Source organism: Vicugna pacos, chromosome 3 (assembly GCF_048564905.1).
Source record: "Vicugna pacos chromosome 3, VicPac4, whole genome shotgun sequence".
Classification (NCBI taxonomy): Eukaryota; Metazoa; Chordata; class Mammalia; order Artiodactyla; family Camelidae; genus Vicugna; species Vicugna pacos.
Genome location: NC_132989.1, coordinates 55,538,961 through 55,562,426, shown reverse-complemented (window position 1 = coordinate 55,562,426; position 23,466 = coordinate 55,538,961). Strand labels below are relative to the sequence as shown.

Genomic DNA, 23,466 nt, shown 5'->3' with positions numbered 1-23,466 from the left:
CTTGCCAATCTGATCTCTACACTTTCTAAAAGATACATCTGATGAGTTGTCTAAAGTAATCAAACTCATAGAAACAGATGGTAGAATGGTGGTTGCCAGGGACTGGTGGGAAGAGGAAATGGTTCAATGGGTGTATAAATTCATGCAAGATAAAAGTTCTAGAGATCTTTGGACAACAGTGTGCATATACTGAACAATACTATAACGTACACTTAAAATTGTTAAGAGGGTAAATTTATATGTGTTTTTTAACCACAATAAAAAAAGCCCCCCAAAATAAAACATACATCTGATCATCTCATTCTCCAACTTTGAAGGATCTCCACTGCTTTCTAGAAAAGAGTAAGGTCTAAACTCCTTTGAGTAACATATTTACCTCTCAGTCCATGTTCTTTCTCCCCATCCTTGCTTTATCATAGTTTCTCTCTTGAACGCCCTACCATCATCCTTTCTTCTCTTAGATAATTCCTACTTATCTTTCCAATTTTGATTCTGCTGTTACCTCCACCAGGAAACTTTCCCCTCACCCTCTTCCTGGCCCTGATCACAAAATGTTCCCACCGTATCTCTTTGGACCACTGTGCATCATGCATCTTGAGGGCAGGTGCACTCCTTTCTTGTTACGTACTCAGTGTTTGGCATAGTACCTGGCATATTGCAGGTGAATGATTGCAGGGAGTGATCAAAGAAAGTCACAGAGGAGGTGGAATTGAACTCATTCACTCTTGAGGGAGACTAAGGACAAAGTAGGGAAGAGTATTTGAGGTAGATGGAATAACGTGCAGGAGCACGAGAGAGCTCACCGTGTTAGAGAACTACAAATGGTTTACAGCTGCTAGAGAATAAAAGGTGAGATACAGAATTCTGTAGCCTGACTCATGTTCAGTGTTTCAACACATTTTTTAAAATCTGCTAGCAGCTTCTGTCAAGGATTAGAAAGGCTTTCCTGCTGCTTTTCTTGAGGCTCCTGGTATTTAAAAAGGAAGCAGTGTTTAAACAGAATAACATAAAATAATATTCTTACATACTTATATATAACAAATTAGCCCTTTTGACCCACAAAAATTACAGTGCAGTTTAATGTTGTTACTAATGAGAAATAATTGAATATATATCAGAAATAATAGTATATATATCATAAATATACACATCATATGTATCATATGTATCATCTACATATCATATATATATGAGTGACTTTATAGTAGACTACAACAGGTGTGATCAGGTAATGGATTGGGTAATGGGACACATGTTTAGTTTTGTGAGATAAATGTCTTCTATTAGTATTGTTGCATGTTGTGGGACTGTAGTAGAGCCCCCTTGGGAGATTATATCAAAAGTCTAACTTTGATAATATGATCTGAGAGCCAAATGGCCCTTTATAACTCTCAGTCCCTTATCCCCTTCTTACCTGTCCTGCCTGTGAAATACTTTGTAGGAAACTCATACTGAAGGCATTTACTCCTGTGAACTTTCTCTGCTTATTTCCATCCCTCCACCCCTTTAACTGCATAGAAAATGGCAGAGGAAAAAAAAGTTAAAATGAGAAAAGGGAAAATTTGAAAAGTGGGAATAAAGAAGGAAAGACACATTAAAGAAAACATTTAGAAAAGTGATGAAAATTGCTGAGGTAAAGGATGTTTTTTAAAAAATAAAACATATTCCCAATCTCAGGTAAAATAAGTCACTAGCTCAGTGGAAACACTTAACTACTGTAGTTGAAGGAAATGGGCAGAGTATAATTTCTTCATGCAGACAGCGGATTCAGGAACAAGTAAGTCTAGCTGGGATCAACCTAGTGAGCAGACAGACCTCCCCGTGACCTGGCTGGCAGGTTCAGCTGCCCATCCTCGAGAATCCTGGGGAAGTCCAAACTGCATCTAGAACCAAGCCGCCAAGCCGATGATCAGTTTATTTAAGATAATTGTTCTATATGCTAATGTATGCTTATATACCAAGTTATTACACAACACCCCGCTTTCCTTTTCCTTTTTCACACCCTTATCATACTTCTTTTCTCTTGCCATCAGATAAGAATTCATGGGTGTCTCTGAGAATATTCACAACAGGAAACATGTTTATGTTTATAAAATGATAAAATTGTTATTTCTCTCAGTCCTTGATAGAATCTCTGAAAATCTTCACCTGAGCTGAAATTTTTCATATTACTTTTAGTCCCAGATTCAATTATATTAGAAAAGGTCAAAATTTATATACCAGGATTTTTCTCCCTCTGGAGTCAGGGCAAAAATTTTCCTTCAAATGGAAATTTGGACAAATCCTGATAAGTTTGCTGATTATGTGCATCAGGACCTGGTTTTGTCCTGTGCCTCCTTCCTGGGGCTGTTGTTACCTTCTGAGGGGGACTTGGGACACCGGGAGTCAAATGGTCTTAGGGAGCTGCAGTTAACCTCCAAGGAGGTTAGGACTTACAAGTCCTGTTTGCTATTTTTTCTCATTTCTCTCGATCATGTAAGACTGTGACTCAGGTCTTTGTTTCTCAGAAGGAGAAAAGTAAAGTGTAGACAGCTGGAGCATCACTGGTGACTCAGTGGTAGAAGCTGTTAAGAAGAACACAGCATCCCTAACTCTTGATTCTGTGTTTTTATTTTTATTTTTCTCAAGATTTTGTTTGTGGTTATTTCTTTATTAGGGGAATGCGGGATAATATCATTTTATACTTTAAGTGACTTTATATACAAGTAACTGAAAAAAGGGCCAAACTTGCAATATTTTATTTATAGTTATCTGCATAAATATGCAGACATTAAAGTAGACAATTTAGCAATTATTATAACATTTCTTTTTTTGTTGTATAAACATACCAAGGAAGATTAGAAATGGCAGTTTTATTTGTTGTTTTTTTGAACAGTTGATGACCTTAGTGATACCAGTTTTCAAAACACAACATTTTTCTCATTTCTATAAAACAGATAAAGATAACAAGAGCTGTGTTAACTTCTTATTTATACATATAACATTTAAATAAAGTCCTCTTAATTTAAAAAATGTCCTTTATGTTTAGTATCTATCTTTAATTGCCTCAGTGAAGTTCTTAATGTTCTTGATAAAACTTTGAGTTCCTCTCTTTGTTCTCCTTTCTTGGTGTATACTTCTGCATGTTATGCCCTGGCAAGTAGCCCGCTAGGTTTGAAGTTCCCTTGATAGTCCCTAGGGTGTTTCCTAGTTAGCCTGTTAGTGGTCTGTAGGACGCTATTGAGAAAGTATCTGGTGATTTGAACTGGAGGCTCTTGGCTAGTCAGGAAGTCCTCACTTGCATTTGGGAGTAGGATCTGAAGTCAAGGGCTTCACCTCTAGAACCCTCCTCTGGGCTGTGGTATGGGAAGAAGGAGAGCAGTAATCCTCTTCAGCACAGGCTCTGTCACCCAGGATTTAATTACAGATGGGTTTAGAGAATGACCTTTTTTATCATGGAATCTTATTTGGAAAAGAATGGATTCATCTTAAATCAAGGGTTGGCAAAGTTTTGAACTCATCCAAATATTAGTGTTATACATCAGATTTTTATAATATAAATAGTAGATATAATATGTGATATACAAAGGTTGATAGACAATTTTAATATGATATAGTATTAATTCATTCAGCCAATATTTTTGAGTATATATATATGACAGGTGCTATGCAAGATGCTCATAGATGCTGATAGTCATAAGCAAACAACAATCTCTGTTCTAATACAGTCTGTTTTAAAAATACAATGTCTTGGGTATAAACATTAGGTAAAAATGAGAGTATCTATTTTTAAAATATTTTCTAATTTTGCTTTGATAAAACAAAAATTATACATAAGTGGATGATTAGCTAATTATCATTTTCCTGGCTACTTTAACAGAACAAATATGTGTATTGTTAATAATTATTTAAAATTTAAATAATTTAAAAAATTAGTTACAATAGTTTGAAAAGAAGTAGTTTATATTTTGCCAAAATGCATACATTTTACCCAAGTAGAAAAAAAAATCTCAGGAAAAGTAGATCTCTTAAAAGCTATTTGAAATTTATTTCAGAAACATTGATAATTCTACATCTATTGCCAATAAGTTAATTAAGCGTTACTTCTAATTTCTTTATTACCTTTGATTTTTTCCTGTCCTCTCATTTTTCTTTCAGCACAGTATCCAGAAAAAAGAGCTTCTGAACCTGCATTCGAAAAGTTGGTTTAAGTCCAAGCTTTGCTCCTTGTGGTTGTGTAACGTTGGGAAGTCGCATTTACTCTACTTTGGCCTAGTTTCTTCATCTGTAAAATGATAGGGTTATATGGAATAATAGTTGTCGAGATCCCTCCCAATTTTAACTGGTTCTTTAATCTTCTGGACTTGAGGGCAGAATGTAGACATATGGACATGAACACATGTTGAGATATGGTCTTCAAAATAGAAACTGCCCAGAATTTTGGATTTAGTTGGAGTTATGAATGGACTCTGGTTTGCTTATACCACAATGCAGACTTCTGTACTCTGTGAGATTTATACTTAACCAATTAGTGTTTTCCAAGGAAAATATGAATATGTGGGTAAGCAAGGCATTTGAAATGAATGTAGCATTTAATCACAGAAATTCAGAGCCACCCCAAACTAGAGACACCAACACTGTGCTTGGCCAGGACAGGTACAGCTCAGTTAATACTGCTCTCAGATTACATCCCAAGTCACAGCTGTACCACAGCACCAGCCTGCAGGCATCCCGTTGACCCACGGCCTAGGATCCCAGCTCACTTTTAGCATCTTCTGTCTTTCTTGTTCCCTTCCTCAGTTGGAAACACTTTCTTCCTTTTTTATGCTCCAATTCACTTGCACTTAGCCTTGTATTAAAATTTGTTACATACAATCCTTTCTTGCCCAGTGGCCCCTAAGCTCTCTGAAAGAACAAATCCGTCTTGTTTATCTGGGTATTTCCCATGGTGCCTTGCATTCAGTGATCTTTGTTGAAGAGTTCAACTCAGTAGCTGAGAAGTTAAAAACAACTGTGAAAATGTTGTTTTATCTCCTTTAAGTTCCCGTGCAAGGTTAGAGCTTTACAGAGGTACTGAAACCTGAGCTTGATAGTGGCAGAATGGTGTCCATTAAAGAGTCTCATCTCTACCAAGCCATGGGAACCTTGGCAGCCCAGTCAAGCTGAAAACAGGTTCTTGCCTGGAGTTTTGGAAGGAGACTGCAAACACCTTTGTAGTTACCTAAGTGATGATTGATCACCTTTGGTCAGCCAAGTCACTGATCCACTCTCCCATCCAGGGCTGTCTCCATTTTCCCATAGAGCCTGGCCATGGGTCATACTGTTATCTCATGTGAGTCACTGCTTGCCATCTGTATCAGCCTAAGCCTTCATATTGCACAAAAAAATGCTAGCCTGAATAGAGAATGAGACTCTAAATTTAAAAAAATCGTCTAGTATAGAAAGATTTACTAGTAAAATATACTGTTCTCTGTCGTTTTTTGCAAATCACATTTTTCTCAGTTAAAATCACTTCGAACTTTTTCAATGGTTTCTCCTAGAAATATAGTAATGTGCTTACAGTTTATCTATTGATTAAATCAACTTTAATTATTTATGTTTCTCTCCTGTGAATATTGTGGATTTAACTTACTGAAACACTACTAATCTTCCATTCTTTCTCTCAATGTTTGATATTATATTATCAATTTTGGATTTTCTGTTGTTACTTTTTCTATGTCTGTGATAATAGTATGTTTTATTTCTTGTTGCCTCAACTTTAGATATACTTCTTGAATCAATTGTATGTCAGGTGGTGATAATATTCAGTGGTCTTTTCAATGTGGTGCCTGTATCTTTCTAAATTTTCTTCATTAAAAAAATTACTTCTATTTTCTCTGTTCTCTTTCGGGAAACCTAATTGGCTGAACACTGAAGTTTGTGGGTTGATACTTTGTGACTCTTATCTTCTCTGTCATCTGCTTCATCTTTTAATTTTTCCATTATGTTCTGATTTTTTTTAATTTTACTCCCCTTTTATGAATTTTTGAGTTTTGCATTTAAAAAATTGAGCTAGTTCTTACTGTGATCTATTCCATTTTTGTAGATTCTTGTTCTTATTTTTAAGATTACAGCATCATTTAAAAACTCATGAGAAGTCTAATTACAATTTAAGGAAAAGATTTCTTCTGTTCCTTGCATTTCCACTATAATCTCCTGGGTCCATGGCTCTGATTTTATCTTGATCTTTCTCTTTAATGCTGTTAGTCTTCCTCATATGTCTGTTCATCCTTGATTTTCAGCTCCTATTTTAGGATAAATGTTTAGGTTGATTATTCCAGGTTGGGGTGCAGTTTTCTTGACTGCATTGGTCAGGTTCTTTCCCCCAAATGCCTCTTCCCTGAGTTGAAAGCTCTTTGTATATAGGTAGGGCTTATTATATGCAGGACTTTCGTAAGGGTGAGTGGGTGAGAGACTGAGAAATCAGAACTTACACTAGAAGCTTATACTTTTCCCGGGCAGCTTATTCAATTCCTTTAGGTGCCTGTTCACTCTCATAGGAGTGAACACTGGGTTCACTGGGTTGCTTTTTATTTTGCATGCAGGGGTCCTGGGTGTGTTAGATATGTGTGTGTGTGTGTGTGTGTTTGTGTGTGTGTTTATGTACTAGTGCAGCTATTTTATTTACAGATTTTAAATGACCCCTTGTTTTCACTGTTCCCCACCGTATCTGTTCACTCTGAGCTGGGAGCTTCTCCAAAGTTTTGTGGGAAATTAGGCTCCACCCCTTTGCTGGGGCCCATTCTGCTGTTCTGTGCTGCAGCCTCCTGTGCTCCATTACGTGTGGCCATAGGAGTCTGTCTGCTTTCTGTTCCTAGGAATTTGTTGATTCTACTTTCTTGTTCTCTTTGCTGTGAAGGCTTCACTCTCTTATGAGTTTCTTTATTCTCTTTCATGATCTCAGGAAGAAGGTCAGGCAGCCTGAGTTGTCAGCCCATCAGCTTGAACTGTAACTCTTTTCCCATACTCTTCCTGTAGGTGCTAGTTCCCAGTTTGATGAGTAGTTTAGTAAGCTATTTCTTCAGGGAATTATTCTAAAGAAGAATACTACTCTGTAAGATTATAAGAAATTATAACTTCTGTATCTTAGCAGAAGCAGAAAACTACCATGCCTGAGGCACTTTGAACTATATGATCCAATAATAACAGGCACATAGGGCTACTTTTATGCCAGGCACCCTTCCGAGTACTTTATATATATTAACTCATTGAATTCTTACAATAACAGTATAAAGAAAGTACTATAATCATCAAACAGTTGAGGTAACTGAGGCACAGAAAGGTTAACTAATTTGCCCAAGGTCACACAACTCATGAGTAAAAAAGACAAGATTCAGATTTCCTATCCAGAGACTGAGCTCTTAACGTTTATGCTATATTGTCCCTCATAATCATGTCATTAAAAAATGAACCATGAGGATAGAATAAAGGTGATGTATCAAATAATAGTTGATAAACTATTTTCTTTAGAAAATAAAGGCATTTTCAAGAGGAGACTAAAAATGAATGTAATTCCATGGTTATGAGGAGACTGAATTATGGAATTCTGGCTGCACAATTAAAACCACTCTTAATGGAAAGTAAATGGGAAAGCAGGCAGAGAACCTGTCATATTTGCACTGTGAGCTCTATGGCAGGAAGATATCTGTGTAAATTGTGGATAGGGGAATATATAACTAAGGAGAACACAAAGGAATAGGACACGAATTTAAGAGAGTTAACGACAAGGATTAGCTGAGGCTCACAAAACCACTAGAGACTGCAGCAGCAATTTTTAGAGCTATTTTCAGAACAATAGATAGATGAAAATTATAGGTCCATTGCTTGAGAATGATGGTATCGTGTTAAAAGAAAACACTCTACTTCCGCTTTTTTTTCTTTCTATACTGAGAAGAATGACCTTCAAGCTGGCAATATTGAGAGAAGTTAAGAAGTCATTGGCATCCACAATAAGAGAAGCTTAATGATAACTTAAAGATCTGAGATGAATTCAGATCCCAGGCCCAGACAAATTACATTTTAGGCAACAAATGATATCATTGTTATTATCATAGTATTATCATATTCTTTGAGAAATTTTGGAGAACAGGGAAGAGAATTCAAAAGACTGGAGAAAGGTGCATACGATCCCAATTTTCTAAAAGGGGCAATGATAAGTTATATTATGTGTTTTCAGTATTTGCTACCCTTTCCTGCAGGCACCTTTCAATTGGGCCCTTTTGTATAGGAAGATTATACTTCCTTCCCCATAAGTGTCAGGCTTGGCCATGTTATCTTGCTATATAGTCAGTGGAATGTGAGAAGTGACATTAGCCACTTCCAAGCAAAATCTTTAAGAAACACAGTGTTTTCTGCCATCACTGTTAAAATATGTATTATCAATTATTTGAATGCCTGCACAGATATTCTATTTCTCAAGTTCACATGAAACCCATTACATAAGATACTTTCTGGAAAAGAAATTCAATGTATTGGATGGCAAAATTGTAATCGAAAATGATACAATCTTTTGAAAAGATACTGAATCAAATGGATAGAACTTGAAGTTGTATACCTTGAATAAGTGTGTAACTTGAAGTTGTACTTGTAGGCATGAATTGTATTGGATGAGGGAAACCTGCTTGTTGAAATTCAGGTAAAACCAGATAGTATGGGTTGGTCCAAACCTCAAATAACATCAGTTTGCTGGTGCTTCTATAAAAACAAAGGTGATGTGAAGTTGTATTAATAGATGTTTAGTGTACAGATTATTAAAGGGATTATTATGTATTGGTATTATGTCTGGTTCTGGACACTACACTTTAATAGGAATATTGATAAAACCCAAGAGTGTTGAGGTCAGTTTATTGGGTAGAGTTAGGCAGGTAGAGCAAGTGTGTCTAAACCCAAAGCAGAAGACCCCTGGCCTGAAAAGAGAAAGGCTAGAAGAGGAGGAAAGGGTAACAATTGAAGATGTCTCCATACCTAAGGGAGAAAGCTGGCTAAACATTTGTATATCAAGATCTGCCTGGCTGCTTTGATACACTTGACCAGACTCCTGTTCTCCTAATTAACCCTGCTACCTGGTGATAGGAAGTTATAAATACATAGAAGAGATGCACTGAATAAATGCATATCATGAGAGTGTTTTCTAATCCTGGGTGATCATCAGGATCACTTGAGGGGCTTTAAAAAAAAAAAAAAAGCAGATACCAAACCTCACCTCAGACCTACTGAACCATTATTTCTGGTAATGGGTCCTGGGAATCTATATTTTCCTAAAACTCTGTTGATTCTAATGATCTAATTATTTGAGAGCAACTGTGTCTTGTGAAGTGGTAGGTGTTCCATTGACAAGGGTTGGATTAGAGACTATTATTGGAACATCAGTACAAGAGGCAAGTCTAGGACAGTGGTTCCTGGATTTTGATCTTCATGAACCGATAAAACTTTTAAAGAAATAGGGCTCATCAACATAAAATGGCTAACTTTCTAGTACAACAAACCAACCAAGCAAACCATCTATTATCTTTATATTTTCATTTAAAATAAAAATTAAATTTCAAAAAGATGGGACAGGACTCTATATAGGAAGAAAGTCCTACAGTCTTTTAGATCCAATGAATTTAGCCATTTTTCTCCTTTCACCATAGACTGGTGACAGTTTCTTCACACTGTGGGGTCATTTGGCATGTCAGCATTTGAGAGCCAACAGTGCAGGGTATGGGACAGTTCCATATGATCTCTGGCAACATACCGCTTCATTGCTAGGCAGGGTCACTTGGCTCATAGCTGGGTGAGGGACACTAGCGCTGACAGTGGTGGAGGGGAAGGCTCTGAAAAGAGAATATGGATAGTGCAGTAGGGTTCAGGAATACCTTGGAGGATATAGGATCTTTGAGCGATTGTTTGGGAAACTGGCTCTTTAGCTATAGAAGAAAAACTTGTGGGCACTTGAAATCTGTATTAAAATGCATAAAGGGCTTTCATATAATAACCCTTGTTATGCCAGAGGGCAGAGCTAGACCTATGGGAGGAAGTCACTGGCAGATCCATTTCAATTCAGTGTAAAAAGCTTTCTGACAATCAAACCTTTCCAATAGATATTAACAAACTACATGGAGATGGAATTATCCCCTTTGGAAGAGCTCAAAACACATCTGAGTAGCAATTTGTTAGAAATATGGTTAAAAGTATTCTGGACTAAAAGTTGGAAGTTGGATTAAAATCACTTTTTCTAAGCTGGGCAGGCCTCAGTAACACCTGGAAAGCCCTTTAAACAAATACAGATTCCTGGACCTCAACTTAGATCCGTAGAAACAGAAACTTCATGAATGGGACTAAAGAATCTGTATTTTTAATAGATCCTCCAGGAAATTGTAAGTTAAATTGCCTGACACCTTGGGAAACAGATGAAGTGAATCCCCGCGTCTTGAGGCATCTGTGATAAAAGATCCTATCAAATTCGTAAGGAGAGCATTTTGTTACAGCATTAATATTTGAAGATCCTCTTAATATCTCATGTTTTATTATTGGTTATTTAAAAGTTACATTTGAGATAACCGGTTATCTGAACAGCAACACAAAGTGAAAGCATTAAACTATTTTTAAAGCACGGTTTGCTTTGAGTTTAAAAGAGAAATTAGCTTCACATAAGGAAAAGAAGTTATGAACCTAATTATGAAATATGGATATGTAAAAATGCCAAACACATAACATGTTTGTGCCGAAATTTTGAATTTACGTGATCAGTGACTCATTCTTTCCAATCTCAAATAGCATATTAGTTTAAAATGGCAGCAAATATATGTTTATTTCTATGAAAGGAGGCTTTGACTGGGACTTATGTTATTTTAAAATAATTTTTTATTATTGTGACTATTTCATCCTATTACAGCTTAAGTGACTCTCTAAGTAATAGCATTACTGTAACAATCAAGACAGAATGGCCAAGTGGCCCAAAGGTCCTCTTACTAGTTTTTTGAGTCTGCTGTTCTGATCTAGATTGTTGTCTCTAGTGAGTTTCTATCCCAGTGTTCTCTGTATGGATTATCTAAATGGCTTTGAACTGTTGACAGGGGTTAGGCATTGAATTACAAGCATAAAAAACTAGACGGAAGCCATCAGTCAATTGAATATATAAACAGTGCTCAAAAGTTTCTGAAAGTCTAACCCCTGAGAAAATTTGTTCTAATATCCTTTGAGCCATTCAATGCCTTAGAAATATATTCTCATAAACATACTTCTTTTTTTTTTTTAGCGTTTAGGCTCCATTTGCATATTATTCATTTATATGCTGAATAAAAATCTAGTGGGAGCTAATGGTATGCCAGGCACAAAGCTACATAATAGGTAAAGAAGATCCCTGCTCTATGAAGCTATGTTCTGATAAGGGGAAAGAGATAATAAACCTTCAGGTAAATACATAAAAATTTCAGCTAGTGACAAATGCTGTAAGGAAAATTAAATGGATCAGAGAACTTTTGGAGGACTCTTCTTTAGATGAAGTAGTTTCAAAAAGGAGGTGATATTTGATCCAAGACCTGAGCAGTTGTGAAAGAAGAGTTTCAGGGAGAGAGAATAGCCAGAGCAAAGGCCCTGAGGTCAGAATGAACTGGGAATTGAGAGGTCAGTGTAGTATCATTGAAGTGAAAACTTGGGGTCAGGGTACAAAAGGAGGTCAAGAAAAAAAAAACACAAGGGCAAGATAATGAAGGATTTTATAGGCCATGATAGGAATTTGAATTTATTCTCAGTGTGATGGGTTCTAATCAGGAAGTGATATACTTCTGTATTTTACAAAGATAACTCAGGCTCTGTGTGGAAAATGGACCACAGTCAGGTCAATGAATGTGGAATGAGGAAGCCCAGCTAGAAGGCTGCTACATTAGTTCAGTCTAGAGATGATGACTGCAAGAGTAAAGCTTTCCACTGAGGGAATGTATGTGAAAATCACATATATGCCCCTTCCAACAGACATTCTCAATCAAGAAAGTCACATATATGACTCTTACAACATGATTCTTGAACTTGTACTTTTCAGGCTTAGTGTTCATATGTCCAGCATATATCATTAGTTTCATTTCTCCCTGCCGTTAGCTTCTTATGTCCTTCGCTTGAGAATCACTAGGTTCGATGATTGAGCAGGACAGTCAGTCTTTGTCAGGTCAGTGGTGTACATCCAGTTAAAATCCAGAGACCGACACTCAGTTGTTTCTGTCATTTCCCTTTTTCTTCCCATAGACTTCTCTTTCCCAGTTTCTACCACTTAATTTTCTGTCTCCGAAAGGAAAACAGTCTCCCAACTTCTCCCCTGCTCCACTGTCTACTCTAAAAGACACACTGATCTTAATGTTTATGCTGCTGTTTTGAGGGATTTACTTTTTGTATGTAGAAGAATACAGAGATGAATATTAGTAAAAATATAGAAAACTTAGTTTATTCCACTGAAGGAAGGAAAAGTGAACAAGTAACCTATCCTTTTTCATTAAATCATAAGTACAGCTGGAGAGGGTGGGACACATTTTCAACACTTTGTTTTTAGGCAAGTAATATGTTGACATGGCTGTGGATAAGAATATAATAAAATCTAACATTGTTTGAGCCATTGCTATGTACCAAGCTTTGTTGTGGGGAGTTTTCTTGGATGGATTCTCTTATTGTTAACTCTCTTCACAGATGAGAAAACCGAGGTACAGAGCTATTAAGTAATTGGCTCAAGGTTCCATAGAGAGTGTGGGGCCAACCCAGGATTTAAAGCCAGCTTTTTCTCTTCTCTAGGCTATACTGCCTCTCCCAATGAGAGGACTTGGGAATCCGCGGAGAAATGAGGCATTGCAGGTGTAGTGCTGGAGAAACCTTCACCAGGTGGGTGCTCTTCCTTCTGGACTCCCAGTGTGGTCCTAACTCCTCCTCCAGGCTCTCTGTGCTCAATCTGCCTTTTACTTCTGGGCCTTGCTTTCAGCCCCAACTTGCCTCAGTCTACCCTTCACTTAGGTCTTTATTGAGAAGCATCTCTTTTAAGTATGTGGTCACCAAAATTGAGAGATATCCCTCTCTCCTTTTCATTGAATTTCTGACTTGGATGGTTCAATACTCATTTGCTTTAATAGCTGCTGTCTGCTTCTCGGTGGGCACTTTCTTTATGTCTGAAGCAGGCACCCGGGTTGCAGAGCTCCCTAAACTAGAGGGACAACAAAGCTTTCCTCTCTGTGGTTTGTCCCCTTGGGCGCTGAGACATTCAGTTATCAGCTTGTCTCCCTCACAGGTATACTCTTGGTCACAGCGGGCTCCAGGAGATTACTTGTCTCGCTACTGAATTTTCTTTATATGTTTTTTTTAAAGTATGTATGAAATTATAGTCTTGAGCTTTCCTTTTTCATACACAAACTAATCATTATGAAACCCAATAATGATCCCTCAGGGAAAAACCACATGGAGCGAAAGGGCTCAGACGTGGAGTGAGGGTGTTAGACAACAGACATCTTCCAGGACCCGTGGACACAATTCTTTCCAGGGGGTCAGTGCACTGCGTTTTTATCACTTGAAGCTATTTTTCAGGCTATTGCACCATAGTTTCCACAAAGCACAACTGTCTGCTGTAATGTCTGTTTTGCATGCTCCATGTCATTCTTGAGCCTGAAATTGCAAGATTTGAGCATCATGTATTATTGATGTGATATTTTGACTTAAACACAGGAGGGGGGAAGTTTAGAGGGCCAGAACAATCAGAAACATTCCACAAGATAAAGGGACTGGTTTTCTGTAATCGCTCTGACAAAAATGCTTTACCATTTTATTCTTATTGGTTATGTGACTACGGGGTGGTTAACTTGATTATTTGCCTTTGAATATAAGAAAGGAATGTGAGGGGGAAGTTCCTTTTCAATTTTAGATTTAAATATGATTTCTCTTCCACAAAATAGACAATGGGTATACCTCAACATTTTACTTCTGAGAGAGAGAAAGATTTTGATGTTCGATTTTAAAGATAACTCAATTCTATTCTTGGACCAAAATCAGAACAAGGAACGTTCTGACATATTTGCCTCTCAGAAAAGGGTGAAACAAACTCACTTTTTGTCTTCTAGCAAAATCTTTTCTTAAGAAAGACTCAGGTACTTTTTTACACTAAAGTGAAAATTACTGAACATTGCTTAAAACACCATCTCCCTCTCTCTCCCTTTCACAAGGATCAAATCTTTGAAATCTGTGAAAGAATGGAATCTTCCAATTATTGATTTATTTATGTATTTGTTTGCTTCTTTTTAAAAAATTTATATTGTACTTTGTTCAAAAAAAGACTTAAGGCTATGCCTTATAGGATAAAAAATTAAAAATAAATAATTGAGAACATTAGGATGACTCTAATATTGGGGATTTAGGGTTTTATGAAAAGATGGAAGGAACTCTTTATTTTGTTGTTGTTGTTGTGAGAGATTTTTATTTTATCTTGAAATCTTACTAGGGCCGGAGTGGGGCAGAGTCATCAACTCTCTCACAGCAGACCAGATTCTCAGCACATGTGAGGTAACTTTTGTTGAAAAGTTACTATTTTTAATCTCTCGGCTTGCTTGGGGCACTCAATACAGTTCACTGTTCCAGGTTTAGTCCTTTGGTGGCCTTCCCCTTGGTTATTTATTAACCTACCTTTAAAGTGCAACTTAATTGTTCAGGGAAGGTACAAAGTTCAGCTAATGTTTTGATGGTACGTAATTATGATAACACATAAGAAGACCACTGTATAACTTGAAGTGCCTCCTAAAACATAAAATTCATAGATGAAACAATTAGCCTGTGGGGCCCTGGCTCTGAATACCGGCATTGTACAGGGTAATCCTGCGGAAGCAGAGAAACGCCGCCACAACCAGGGAATGTTTATATGTTATCTGTGTTCCAAACAGTCTTTGTGTTTCAATCTGAATGTCCACCTCCTCCTCCTGCCCCTGTCAGTCTCTTTATAAGGACAAGATGTCAAAGAAGATCACATACTCACTCCCCTAGGGGAATCCAGGAAGAAGAGAGCAGTAGATCTCCTCCTCTCTAGAGACATGTCTGTTTTGCAGTTCATTGAGGAGGATGATTACTTAGGATCCAGAATTCAAACTGAACACGGAAGTTCTGGGTTTTCCCCATTTGGAGTAGTGGAAAAGGAGTCCTAGAAGACTTGAGTAAGAACCTAGAATAGGGCCTGAACATGTATGTGTTCAGCGACACTTGAAAGGTGAATGTGCAATGAAATCTTCCTTCTGAAACCTAGTTTCTGAGCATCAGTGTAATAGGAGCTCTGGGGTACTTTTCAGGTGCAGGAAATCCTTCAATTCCTACTCTATTGATTGACTAAAGATGAACAAACTTCTGCTCATTATACTGTGTTGGTCAAGGGTGCTCAGCTCTGGAATCAAGTTGCTTGGATTCAAATATACCTTCACCATTTGCTAGCTATGAAAATGTGGGGAAGTTGCTTAACTATCTGGGACTCAATTTCCTCAGCTATAAAAGAAGTTATTAGGAGAAGAAGCTGATGTATTAAGTGCACAGTATTAGACACCCATCACCTGATAAATATTGGCCAGTAGCCATGGTATAGGAGCCCTAATCTTGGGAAAGCTCAAGTCCTCTCTGCTAAAAGAGACTCTGGCTAGAAATAATAGGAACTTCAAGGAGTTAAAGACAGACTCACAGCTACCTGTGGTTTTTCAAGTTATGAAATAATTAGAAGAGCATTCCAAAGGACTGCTTTCCAGAGAGAGGTAGGCAGCTATCCAAAAGGTTTCAAGTCAGGGATAAATATTGGTGGGTTTCTTTCTTCAAAGAGATTTTTAGAATTATTTCCAAGAAAACGAAGACTATTTATGGGTCTAAAAAATAAAAAATACTGTTTAAAAGCCTTAAAGATGAGATTTTACTTGGAAGTTAGTTATTCTTTAGAAAACATGCCATTCATTCAACAAATATTTTTTAAGTAACTACTGTATCCTAAGCATTGTGTTAGGTGCTAGGGAGAAAAAGTAAAAAAAGCGTGGTGTCTGCTTTTAATGGGTTTAGAGAATCTAAATATTCAGATAAGAAGTACTCTTCAAAATTATTATCCTGGGATCCTATACATTTGTTCTAATATTGCTGCTGTTACTCTCACACCTTCAGACAACTTTTGGGCAATGCCTTCAGAGTGAATGCTGGAACCACACAGAAACAGCACTGGCTTCTTTCCTTTTTTGAAGGACCAAGATTCAGCAGACATTGAAATAACCCAAATCTCCTTTGTCCGTTAATGCAACAGCTCAGAAACCGCCAAGTACCCAGTCATCCCCTAAAGAAGCAGTCAACTTCTGCTACAGTTTCCTGTTGGATTCTGTAGAAAGCCTCACAATCCTGCTACTATAGAGTTCATTGTTGGATCTTGATCAGAGTCCTCTAGTCCTTTGCTCTAGTGACATCTCTTCTGATTGATCTGTGTCCTGCCATACCTCTGGCTGAATATTTAAAATGTCACCCCTAATTTAGAGTGTCAAACTGCATTCCCCCAATCGCTTTGTCACATTCACTTTTTTTTTTTAACCAGGTGCACCCAGGGCCCCATCTCCTACCCTAGATTACTTTTAGCTATTGATGAAGAGCAAATCTAACTTTAAAGGATAAGACTTGGCTACATTTAAAGACATTTGTTTAAAAAAAAAAAAAAGGAACAGAGTAAAGGCAAATCCAAAAGAAAGGTCCTAGGACTGTTCCGAAGAAAGGCAGTTGTCATCAAGGTTTGTATGGGGTGACTGCTTAGAGGGGATGACATTCATTTCCCATTTAAATTGTGGTGCTTTTATGAACAAAAACAATAATATCAGGTCAATTACTTTATAGTCACAGCTTGCATATTAGATGAATGTCTGCTTTCAGAAGAGCTATATTTCAAAGTCATGAAACCTCATTTAGGAGCATTACTAAAATCTAGCATATTTCTTTCAACTAACAAAATATTAGCAAGCATATAAGGGATATGATAGGCATTTTGGAATTCTTAATACCCAAGTATGAAAATAAAATAACAGTGAATATTTTTTCTAGTGACAATCTGATTCAGAATCATTCAAAATTATATAGTGTGGCACAATCATAGAGGAAAAAAATTTTTGTCTCGGGGAAAGTGAATTCAGAAATATGTAGTATTATAAAATATGCTAACTTTTAATAGGAGAATTTGTATTAGAGGATCTAAATTTATTTTTAGTTTGTTATAAGATACTCAAAAAGCAAAAATGCCAATTGGCAAAACAAAATAAAGCAAAAAGGACTTTGTGAAGACAAAATTATTTGATTGGTGGGACACAATTTTGAAAGGAATGAGTATCTGATACTTGTGCTAATGACAATTTACTTCAGATCCCATAGCCTCGAAAGTTGATAAATACTGCTTAATTAAAATTTCTACTGGTTCAGCTGCTGAATCATTGTATGAAAATAAGTAGATTTTTCTTTATAATGATAATGGATTCTATAGATAGCATTAATTCATTCTTTAACATTGACCATTGAACTGAGGTTTATCTGTTGAATGAATATACAAACAGCTGATCAGAGGTAAGAATAACATATCTTTTTGTACATGTTCTTAGGCTTTATTTAAAGATAATAACTTAATAAAATTTTCTTGCAAAAATAATTACAAGTGGATAGAAACTTTTTACAAATGAGACAAGCAAAAAGATTACCTACAGTTCCTACCAACTATAAGTAATCACCATCAGCACTTTTGTGTGTCTGGATACATGTTTTCTGTATATATGTATTGTAGGTATGTATATATGTGTATGTATGTATGATTTACAAAAGATGAAGATGTACAACCTTTTCTTTTACATAAAACATATTGTGATATTATACATGTAAGCCATTAAATAGTGTTCTACAGAAGTTTATTTAGGACTACATAATATTCTACTGTCTGTATATATCACAATTACTTTCACTAATCTTCTGTTATTGAGTGTTTAGGTTGCTTTTAATCTTTTTGCTATTATGTTGTAGAGACTTTTGGCCATTCCAAGAGTTTAAAGTCATTTTTGTTCTGTTATTCTCTGGGACAGTTTAGTTAAGCCTATGAATCCCTTCTTAGGATAATTTTTTTTGCATAAAAAATATAAGGTTACAGAAGAAACCAATTATACTGAAAGGGTAATCAAAATATTTTAAAAATTTGTGACCTATGTGCTTCATTATAAACATATTAAATAACAAGATCTAGTGGCACATCTGATAACAACAATAACTTAAACTAGTGATGAACATAAGTTAATTTTGAGATACCTGAAGCAATTAGAATAATAGTAGTTGCTATGTTCCATTTACTTCATTGTGATTTGTTACTTACCTTAATAATAGAAAGAAATGCTCAATTTCAGTTAGAAGTTAATAAAAATAAAGATGTGAAATTTATTTTTGTCCAAACTGATGGATAGCTTGAATTTTATCCATGAATCTTCATAGCCACACACCTCAGATGAAGAACCTCTGTGAGCATAGATTAACTTGGAAGCATTGAAATAGTAATAAGGGAGAAGTATGTATATTCCCCAAAGATTAGCAATATGGACTTAAAATAACAAAATGGTACTAAACTTGGTGAAACCAATGGAGGTTGAGAATCATAATCTGTAACACAAATAGACCAGGATGATGAGTAACGGTGGAAGAAACTGAGGAGGAGTTGTGGGAAGCTAATTATGAGTAGGGTTTCAAAGGAATGGAAGAGCAGAGAAAAACCCTGCTATTTCAGGCTTCTAATGAAAAGACATCATGTTATTGAAAAGGGGAGAGTGATCTTTTCTCTTAACTTAGTGAAACCCAAATATCCCAGCCCGAACAACCAATGACTGCAAAATATTATCTTATTTCCTTTAAATGCCCAAGTGGTGTGAGCTCCTGTCTCAGAGACCAACTGAAATTGACCCCTCTCTCAGTGGTTCCACTAACTTTACCTATGTTCCCAAGGGTGCTCTCTTGAGAATGTACAGGATAAGCAGGTCTTCTGTGTTCTTCCATTTGGGCTGTCTGCAAAGCCACCACACATTGCCTCTCTTGTCAGTGACCCTTGTGAGGTTGATGCACAAAGATGTTTTTTTACCACGTCTCCAACTTGATGTTGGTGGGGGTGAGAATCTTCTCTGTACCCTGAGTTACTCAGTTCAAAGCAAAAACCAATTCTTCTAATTCCACTCAGCAGAGACCAGGCTGCAAATTGCCACAAAACTTCACCCAGTGTGGGAGGTGGGCCCAGTAATGCTGGGAAGGACCACACAGAATAATTTACATCCTGGATGAAGACTCTAGGACCCGCTGCCTCAGGGCTGCTAAAGGAGTTTCTCACTCTCTATCTCAGTTTGGTAGTGTTTAAATATTCCCAAGAGGCCCCTGTAAAGAAGAGAATTTTTCTTCTCACCAGAGAAAGTCCTACTCCCCTTAGTCTCTACATTTTGAGTCCAGACCCCTCCTGGGATTGACAATGGGAGTACCATATTGGGAAGTTATACCCACAGAGGTTGGCCTATAATTCATTAGTTCAGCATCTATACGTTTTGGATTATTTAGTCCTAAATAATATCAAGAATAGGAGTTCCAAAGTCTAGCCTGTTTCTTTTTTCAGTTCCCCCTCTAGCATGTGGTGAAATACATCTTTGCATGTATTTTTAGTAAGTCTTTAAATTCAAGTCTTCTGCAAACAACTGCTGTGACAAGAAGAAACACATCTTCATGTCTTTTATGTATTTTCTAATTGGATAGTTTTTTCACTGTTTGATTTTATAAGGTTTTTTATACATCCTATATAGAAGGCCTTTGTTTGATATGTAGTTTGCAAATATTTTCTTCCAGTCTGTCTTTTTATTCTTTTTATAGTCTTTTGCAGAGAAAAAGTTTTCATTTTGATGGAGTACAGCTTATCAATTTTTCCTTTTGTGGATTGTGCTTTTGATATAGAGTCTAAGTACTCTTTGCTTAGATCTCAGTCCTAAAGATTTTCTCCTGTTTTTTTCCCTACTAGTTAAAAGGTAATGTACTTTAAAATTTTCTATTTAAGTCTGTAATCCATTTTGGATTAATTTTTGTATAAGATGTGTAGGTTGAGGTTCTTATTTATTTTCCTTATAGATTATCCAGTTGCTCTAGCACCATTGGTTGAAAAGGCTATTCTTCCTCCATTAAATTGTTTTTGCACTTTAGTCAAGTCATTTGGGCATATTTGTGTAGGTGTATTTTGAGGTTTTCTATCCTGTTCCATTGATCTGTATGTCTATCTCTCCACAAAAACCACACAGTTTTTGATTATTTTAGCTACACAATACATCTTAACATTGAGTAGACTGTTTTCTCCCCCCTTACTCTTCTTAAAAATTTTTTTAAAAAGCTATTCTAGTTCCTTTGCCTTTCCACATACATTGTAGGAAGAATGATCTTGCCAATATCTAAAAAATTTCTGGTAGGATTTTGATAAGAATTGGATTAAACCTATATATTAATTTAAGGAGAATTAATATTTTACTAAGTCCAGAGACATGGTATGTCTCTACATTTGTTTAAATCTTCTTTGATTTCTTTTTATTAGCATTTTGTAGTTTTCAGCATACAAATCCTATACAAGTTTTGTTAGGTTTACACCTAAATATTTGGGTTTTTTATTTTAATGATTCTAATTGGTATAATATTTTTAAATTTTGGTGTTCATTGCTAGTATATAGAAATGGAATTGATTTCTGTATGTTTATTTTGTATCCTGTGCTTTTGCTGAACTCACATAGTATTACTAAAAGTTTTCTTGCAGATTCCTTGGGATTTTCTGTGTAGACAATCATGTCGTCTGCAAATAGTCATTTCTTTCTTTTTGATCAGCATGCCTTTTATTTCCTTTTCTTGCTTTATTGTACTATCTAGAATTTCCAGTAGTATGTTGAATGAGAGTGTAGATGTTTTTGCCTTGTTTCTGATCTTGGGGGAAAGCATTAAGCCTTTCGTCATTAACAATAAGATTAGCTATATCAAGTTGAGGAAGTTTCCCTCTATTCCTAATTTTCTGAGAGCTTTTAATCATGAATGGGTGTTGAATTTTGTCAAATACTTTTTCTTATCAGGTTATATAATCATGTGATTTTTTTTTTCATTAGACTATTACTATGATAGATTGACTACCATACATTGACTGATTTTCAAATATTGAACTCACATTGCATGTGATCCTGGTATATAGTCTTTTATTTATTGCTGAATTTAATTTGTTAATGCTTTCTTAAGGACTTTGACAAGAGTGATCTTATCCTGTAGTTTTCTTTTCTTATACTCACTTTGTCTGGTATCTAGCTTCATAAAATAAATTGGTAGTGTTCTTTCCTCTTCTGTCTCTGGAAGAGATTCTATAAAATTGGTGTAAATTCTTCTGTAAATATTTGGAAGAATTCTCCAGTGAAATCATCTGGACCTGGAGACTTCTTTTTGGAGCTTTTAAATTATGAATTCAATTTCCTTTATAGTTACTGGGCTATACCAATTATCTGTTTAATAATGAGTTAGTTATAGTACTTTGTGCTTTTCAGAGTTGGTCCATAATTTTACATATGTAAGTGGTCATGTCTGACCAGTTACATGTTATTCACAGTACTCCTGTATTACCCATTATATGTTGTGATATCCCTTGTTTAATTTCTGATATTACTAAGTTGTGGCTTCTCTTTTTCTTTCTGATCTTTATTAATTATTATTTTGGGTTTATTTTTCTCTTCTTTTTCTAGGTATCATGAGGTAAGAGCTTAGATTATTGATTTGAGACTTTTCCTCTTTTCTAATGTAATCATTTAGTGCTATAAATTTCCCTCTCAGCATTGCTTTAGTTGTGTCTCCCAAATTTTTATGTGTTATACTTTCATTTTCATTTAGTTAAATGTAATTTTTAATTTCTCTTGAGACTTCTTCTTTGACCTATGGATTCATTAGAAGTGTATTATTTTTCTTTCTGTTATTGATTTCTAGTTTGCATCCATTGTGGTCAGGGAACACACTGTGTGATTTAAATTTGTTGAGGTTTGTTTTATGGCCTATGATATGATCTACCTTGGTGTATGTTCCATGGCTTTTGAAAAGAATGTGAATTCTGCTATTGTTGAGTAGACTGTTCCATAAATGTTGATTAGATTCTGTTGGTTGATGGTATTTTGAAAATTTTATACTCTTGCTGGTTTTCTGTGTAGTTGTTCTACTAATTGTTGAGAGAGGGACATTGAAGTGTCCAGTTATAGTTGTAGATTTGCCTGTTTGTCCTTTCAGTTCCACTAGTTTTTGCTTCAGATATTTTATAGCTATGCTGTTTGGTGCGTACACATCTGGAATTGCCATGTCTTACTGGTAGATTGATCCTTTTGTCATTATGTCAATGTCACTCTCTGTCTCTGGTAAATCTGTGCTCTGAAGTTTGCTTTATGTAATATTAATATAGCTACTCCTGCTTTGTTTTGATTATGTTTGCATAATTATCTTTTTCTATCCTTCTATTTTCACCCTACCTATATTATATTTGAAGTGAGTTTATTGTAGGCAACACATAGTTGGTTCATGTTTTTTAAACCACACTACTATTCTCTGTCTTACAGTTGGTGCATATGGATGCACTTTTACCTATAAATTTTTTTCCTTAATATTAAATAATTAAGTAATACAAACAAATTTCAAAAGATATCAAAGAGAACATATTAAAAGGTCAGTCTCCTACTCTTTACCCCAGTCTTCCCATCCCCTTCCCAAGAGGGAACCATCTTCTTCAGTTTTCTGTTGTTTTCTTTCAGAGCCAATCTACACATATGCAAATATTTAAAGAACTATGTATCTTTTCTTTAAAAGAAAATACAAATAGAACAGTGTATATACTTTGTTCTTATCTCTTGGTTTATATCTACTTAATAGCATATCTTGGGGATCTTATTATGTTGGTACATATAGGGCATGCTGGCAACATATAAATAAAATACTGTCTTCTAGCTTTAGAAGTCTTAAAAGCCAGTCTCAGGAAGTGTGCTATTTTACACAAGAAGATTAAATCTAAAAATCTACATGAGTTGAAGACATTTAAGGAATAGAATGTGATTTATAATGAAATATGTAGATTGGTAAATATATATTGCTTGAATAAGAAATAATTTAGAAGAGACATCATGAAAATCTACTATTCATAAGTCATGAATTTCCAGGGAGTTGTGAAATTATTTAGCAGCAACTGTTTATATGACTAAGAATAATGGGATGAGACCAAGAAAAGGAAAGACAATATTTTAATTCAAAACTATAGCTCCTGGAAATTTTGTAGAATACTTTATGCTGTTATTTTCTTATATCCTCAAATGGGGAAAGCCTAATATCTCATGAAATAAAATAGAATTTTAGATCTTGGAGGTTTCATTTACCTTTTATGAATTGCAAAATAAATAGATTTCAGAAGTG

At 35.8% G+C, this 23,466-nt stretch overlaps 1 long non-coding RNA gene across 3 annotated transcripts in view; it reads left to right on the top strand.

Moving 5' to 3' along the window:
- LOC140695623 (uncharacterized) overlaps positions 1–23,466 on the top strand; it is a 151,507-nt gene that overhangs the window by 70,059 nt on the left and 57,982 nt on the right. For all 3 annotated transcript variants that reach the window (XR_012071317.1, XR_012071316.1, XR_012071318.1), the window contains exon 3: positions 12,778–12,864. This is a non-coding gene — a long non-coding RNA (uncharacterized lncRNA). The remainder of the gene's footprint in view (positions 1–12,777; positions 12,865–23,466) is intronic.